Below are 6,351 nucleotides of genomic sequence, written 5' to 3'. Positions count from 1 at the left end.
GGGTATAGTGTTCACTATAGCGGCCCCCAGCTCCTGTTGACTCTCCCCCAGGCACAGAAACCCAAAGGTCAGTACAGCTGCAAAACAATCAGTCACGCTTCACCCTGTGCTTACTCACCATTTTGGGGCTCCCGTGTGCTCGCTTTGGAACAGGCAAATTAAGCTATTGTGTAGACTGTGCTTGCCCTTGAGTATGGGGGAATCATTGCTCTGACTGGTGTGAACAATGCTGCCTCTGCTAAGTGTTGCATTTTGCCTTTATAGTTGCAACCTTGAGATTTCAGCCATCCATGTTATCAATGGCCAAGAGGCTGCAAAGAATCAGGAAGAGGCCACGTAGAAGCAAAGAGGACATGCTGCATGAAGTCATGCAGTATTCAACTAACGAAAATAAAAAAGTGCAGGAGTGGTGGGAGAGTGAAAGGAGGGTCTGCCAACAGAATACGGATCGCCCGCACCAAAGCACAGAGTGGCTGATAAGCATCATGGAACGCCAAGTGTACTCAATCCAGGCACTTGTAGCCATGCAGGCAGAGCACTACTGCACTTCCCCCCCCACCCTTGTCCCAAAATTCTTTCCCTTGTGCCACCATGTCACCTCCAAACCACTTTCCCCAACATCCAGGTTCTTACTGCCACCTGCTGCCTCCAACACTTGTAGCTTCACCACCCAGCCCCGAAAACTACAACCCGTACTCACTGCACTCAACCCCCATCACCATGCAGTATAGTCATCCTGAAGTGCAGCACGCATTGCACAGCACTTCAGATGGGACATACACAAATCTGTGATTGTACCATTCCCCACCCCACTCCCTTCCCCTTTGTGTTTCCCAAACAGTTGTGTTGTGTTTCTTTTCAATAAATTGATTTTTTGGCTTTGAAAACATTCTTTATTATTGCATAAAAGAAACCTTAGCCCAGGAAAGCAACAGGCACTGCAAGTCAGTGCATCATACATAGCAAACACAGATTCCTACCGCACTTTACTCCCATGCAGGGCACCACACCAGACATTATTGTTGGCTTTCAGCCTCAAATTACTCCCTCAAGGCATCCCTAATCCTTTCAGCCCCATGCTGGGCCCCTCCAGTAGCCCTGCTCTCTGGCTGTTCAAATTCAGCCTCCAGGTGTTGAAACTCCGAGTTCCATGCCTGAGTGAATCTTTCACCCTTCCCTTCACAAATGTTATGAAGGAGGGTACAGCACGCGAATATTACCAGGGGGATGCTGTTATCAGCCAGGTCCACCTTCCCATACAGAGAGTGCCAGTGACCCTTTAAACGGCCAAAAGCACACTCCACAGTCATTCTGCACCTGCTCAGCCTGTTGCTGAACCACTCTTTGCTGCTGTCAAGGCTCCCTGTGTAGGATTTCATGAGTCATGGCATCAAAGGGTAAGCAGGGTCTCCAAGGATCACAATGGGCATTTCGACATCCCCTACGGTGATCTTCTGGTCTGGGAAAAAAAGTCCCAGCTTGCAGCTTCCTGAACAGGCCAGTGTTCCAAAAGATGCGCGTGTCATGCACCTTTCCGGGCCAGCCTGCATTAATGTCAACGAAACGCCCACAGTGACCAAAAGCGCCTGGAGAACCATAGAGAAATAGCCCATCCGATTAATGTACTCGAAAGCTAGGTGGGCTGGTGCCAGAACTGGAATATGCCAGAATGCCCCTCCGGAGTTAGAGAAACTCATTTGTGCAAAGCCAGCCACAATGTCATGCATGTTACCCAGAGTCACAGTTCTTCTGAGCAGGATGCGATTAACGGCCCTGCAAACTTGCATCAACACGATTCCAACAGTCGACTTTCCCACTCCAAACTGGTTGGCGACCAATCGGTAGCTGTCTGGAGTTGCCAACTTCCAGATTGCAATAGCCACCCTCTTCTCCACCGTCATGGCAGCTCTCAATCTGTCCTTGCGCCACAGGGTGGGGATGAGCTCCTCAGACAGTCCCATGAAAGTGGCTTTTCTCATCTGAAAGTTCTGCAGCCACTGCTCGTCATCCCAGACTTGCATGACGATGTGATCCCACCACTCAGTGCTTATTTCCCGAGCCCAAAAGCAGCGTTCCATGGTGGTGTGCATGTCCGTGAATGCCACAAGCAAACTTGTGTCATTTGCGTTACTCGACCCAATATAATCATCAGAGTCCTCACTGTCACTTTGGATCTTAAGGAATAACTCAACTGCCAAACATGATGTGCTGGTGAGACTCGTCAGCATATTCCTCAGCAGTTCAGGCTCCATTCCCACCGACCGAAAGGAAAGAGAGTGCGCAGTACAAAAACTGTTGAAAGATGGCACCAAATGTGGATGGAAACAAAGGAAATGCTGGGATGCGAACCGATGCATCACGGGGTGTTGGGACAGGACCCAGAATGCCCTGAACTCCCCGCCCCCTTCCCACAAGCCACAGCACCAGAATGGGAAGAGGTGCTCTGTGGGATAGCTGTCCACAATGCACCTCTCCCAATGCCACTGCAAGTGCTGCGAATGTGGCCACAGCAGTGCGCTTGCAGCTGTCAGTGTGGACAGACTGCAGCGCTTTCCCTGCTGCGCTGTACGAAGGCGGGTTTAATTCACAGTGCTCTACAGCTGCAAGTGTAGCCATGCCCTAAAGGTGTTATAGGAAGGGAAATAAACTATACCAATGCAACTGCATCCACAGTAGGGGTGTAACTGGTATAACTAGGCTTGGAAGGATTACATTTTTATTGGTAAATATCAAAAAATGTGGATTTCACTGCACACATGCAAGCCAAAGGAAACAATTTCCATCAATAATCGTTCTACAAATAGGCAACGTAAGAAAAATGAAAAGGAGTACTTGTGGCACCTTAGAGACTAACAAATTTATTAGAGCATAAGCTGTAGCTCACGAAAGCTTATGCTCTAATAAATTTGTTAGTCTCTAAGGTGCCACAAGTACTCCTTTTCTTTTTGAGAATACAGACTAACACGGCTGCTACTCTGAAACCTGTAAGAAAAATGCTGTTTTAGATATTGATTTAAGGATACTTACTTTATATATTTTCTCATGGGACGTTATCATAGAATATCCGGGTTGGAAGGGACCTCAGGAGGTCATCTAGTCCAACCCTCTGCTCAAAGCAGGACCAATCCCCAATCCCTAACTGGCCCCCCCAAGGATTGAACTCACAACCCTGAGTTTAGCAGGCCAATGCTCAAACCACTGAGCTATCCCTCCCCGCAAATGTTGACAAATTGTGATTTAACAGTTATAGAGCTTTCACTTTTGGAAATCAACACCTATTGTCAGTCAATACTTACCGTCTGCTCCTTTTTAAATGTTTATAAAGAGCTTAAAAATAGACATCCCTTAAAATTACTTTAAAAATTAGTTATGGAATCCAGCCGGAGCCCAGGCGCAATTCTAGCCGCGTGGGAACCCAGGGCCGCCCTCCCAGGCTGTGCGGGGCTGCACACTGGCCTGCGCGGCTCAGGGCAGGTGGGCGAGGGAATCTCCCCCCCCGGAGGGCAGGCAGGAGGCGGGCGGGACTGAGCTGCCGGCCCCGTCTCCGTGTGGAGAGGGAAAGGGGCCCGGGCTGGCGACCCTACAACGTCCCATGCCCCGCCGGGCTGGCCTGGCGCCAAACCCCTCGCGTTTCAAGGGGGCTCCCCAGAGCTCAGGGCGGCCTAGGCCACGGGGGGGTTACACGCCAGGGGCTGCCCACTCCGGGGAGCCGCTGTGGCGTCCCTGCCCGGGGAACGCAAAGCCCCGAAGCGCTGCCGGGGAGGGAGGCGCCGGGCCGGTGCCGCCCCCGCGCTCCCACTCACCCGAGCCGTCAACTCGCCGCCTTCCGCGCCCGCAAAATGGAGCCTGTAGCGCTGGGCCGCCGCCGCCGCCGCCGCCCCTTCCCCGGGACCCGCCCCGAGGGCAGCGCCAGCTCCTGGCCGCGCCGCGGGAGGCGGAGGCGGAGGCGGGCCGCTCTCTGCGGGAGTCCGGTCAGCCCTGCCCGGCTGGGGTCTGGTTCCGGCTGTTGACCTGGGTAGAGCCGCGAAACAGGGCGACGGGGTTTAACGGGGTTCGTCCCGCCGCGCCCTCAGTTCCCGCCCAGGCGCGGCTGGTGTCGCTAGGGCTTGGGCTGGGCACCCCGCCTCGCTCCCCGGGGCCGGGCCGCTGCGGCCCTAGAGACCCCCTCCATGGCAGCCGGGGGTCCTGCCCGGGGGCTAGTGCAGCCGGTCGCCGGCCGGAGACGCCTCCCAGCTCTAGCTAATCCCTTCCAGGGCAGGTAGGGAGCTTGCGGGAGACGAGGCGGGCACCTCTACCCGCCCTTGGCCTTGGGAGCTACGCTCGGCCGGGCACGGCCCTGTGTGTGGGGGCCGTAGCATGTGACATCCTTCCCCTAGGAAATACAGACCGAGAGAACCGCCCCCAAAGCGGCAGCCCGTGTGGGCCGGATACACGCTAGTGAGCGCGACATGCGCTTGGAGTCTCCGCTGCAGAGGCGCCTCGTGGGGGCTTAGTTAGCTGAGCTGACTAGGGTTCGTTAAAGGAACCGGGCCACCTGAGAGACTAACGAGTTTATTTGAGGTTTCCTTAGCCGCTCAGCGAGCAGAGTGCGCCCCAGCGCCCGGGGGGAACTAGGACTTTCTGCCTCCAGAAAGGAAAGGCGGAGTCTCGTCTTACAAGAATGTCCCGTGACTCGCTTGAAGTTTATTCCAGAGCGTAGGGCGCCGAGCAGCCCTGCTGTAGGGGGTGATCATGGCCCACCAGGTAGCGTAGCTGAACCCGCGCAGCTTGTGACGATTAGTTACCTCGGCGTAAATCAAGGGAAATTCCATTGAAGCTAAGGGAGTTACTCCAATTTTATAGCGGTATAGCCAAAATCAAAATCTTGTCTGGCCCACAATGTGGTTAAACATCAAATGTGTTCAGGTCAGTAGTCAAACCTAACCTGAATTAGGTTTAGGTTAGAAATCAAAGAGAAACCATTCCTAGTATCAGTTATTGATGAGCTATTTTTCATAATCTACAAGTGCTTGCCGTCTGTACAAAGTGTACATAGTGGTTTTTTTTTACTTCTATTTTTAATCCTTTTGGAGTGTTTAGTGAACCTGTAGCATAGATTTCAAGGCCAGAAGAGACCGTTGTGGTCATTTGGTTTAACCTCCTGTAGAACACAGGCCAGAAAACTTACACAAAATAATTCCTTTTGAACTAGAGCAAAGCTTGAAAAAAAAAAAAAATCTAATCTTGATTTTAAGAATTACCAGTGATAGAGAATCTACCACAGTCCTCAGTACATTTTTCCAATGCTAATTACCCTCACTTTTAAAGTCATGCTAGGAACAGTTTGATTACTATATTTTTATTCTACCCCATTTACCTTGCAACTGATTATACGTAGTTAAAGGACAGTAACTAGCAAAGTTTAGTCTAGTAGGGATCCACCCTTTATAACATACTAGCTACTCTGTTACATTAAATAAAGAGGAATACAAACAACCTAGCTGTTTGGCAGCCATGTAAATACATTTAAGTCACCTGTTGAGAAAAACAAAACACACTACAATCCATCTGAGTGGAAAGCCAAATGCAACCACAGCCACTAAGCTATTTTTCTCTTAGCAGTACTTAGTACGTGCAGCAGAAAGTCTTGCTTCTACCTATTTTCAGCTCACACGCATGGTAAATTACCAGAGCAAGTGTCTGGCAGCAGGTAAAGAATCAAAATACTAATTCAAGCCTTCCCTGGTGGTAGCGGTGGCCATCCCTTCTCTCACCAGCACAGGCTTAGGAATGGCTTGTACATTTGCCTCTGTGCCTCCTTCCTGTGAGTCCATTTGCCTGGAAACCCCTCCTTGAATAGGTCTGTACCTACTTCCACAGCCTTCAAACTCACTTCTTCCAAGAGGATTATCAACTCCAAATCCTGCTCCTAAAGTAGTATGAAGGAAACAAACATCTTTAAAAGTTTCTACACAAAAATAAACTAATGCTACCTCAAACTTAACAGATCACTTTGTTCTTTTGTTGCATTCCATCCTTCATCTATTTGTTGTCTATTTAGACTGTAAACGCCACAGGACAGAGACCTTGCGCTTTACAGACATGTAAAAAGGATAAAAAGGAAATATTTTTTCCATACCTTGTAACTAGGCTACCTGCACATCATCACAGGATGTCTTTGAGTGCAGATTCAAAAAAGAATTGACTCCTATATGCATAACTATCTAGAATTATGGATTTTAAGAAGGAATCATTCTGATCTAGTCTGTCCTCCTGCATAAATACAGGTCATAATACTTCCATGAATTACAGTAATTAATGCTAACAAAAATCTGGAAAAGATATTAAGCCTCATGCTCCCGGGCTTCAAGT

At 50.2% G+C, this 6,351-nt stretch overlaps 1 protein-coding gene across 2 annotated transcripts in view; it reads right to left on the bottom strand.

The window, feature by feature from the left end:
* ANXA7 (annexin A7) overlaps positions 1-3,969 on the bottom strand; it is a 78,030-nt gene extending 74,061 nt beyond the window's left edge. The window contains exon 1 of one of the 2 annotated variants that reach the window (XM_043519163.1): positions 3,804-3,969. The gene's annotated coding sequence lies outside the window, so the exon portion shown is untranslated. The remainder of the gene's footprint in view (positions 1-3,803) is intronic. The other variant, XM_043519164.1, reaches the window with a different exon arrangement.
* Between the last annotated feature and the right edge of the window lie 2,382 nt (positions 3,970-6,351).

This window comes from Dermochelys coriacea, chromosome 7 (assembly GCF_009764565.3).
Source record: "Dermochelys coriacea isolate rDerCor1 chromosome 7, rDerCor1.pri.v4, whole genome shotgun sequence".
NCBI classification, from domain to species: Eukaryota; Metazoa; Chordata; order Testudines; family Dermochelyidae; genus Dermochelys; species Dermochelys coriacea.
This window is presented reverse-complemented; position numbering and strand designations above follow the sequence as displayed.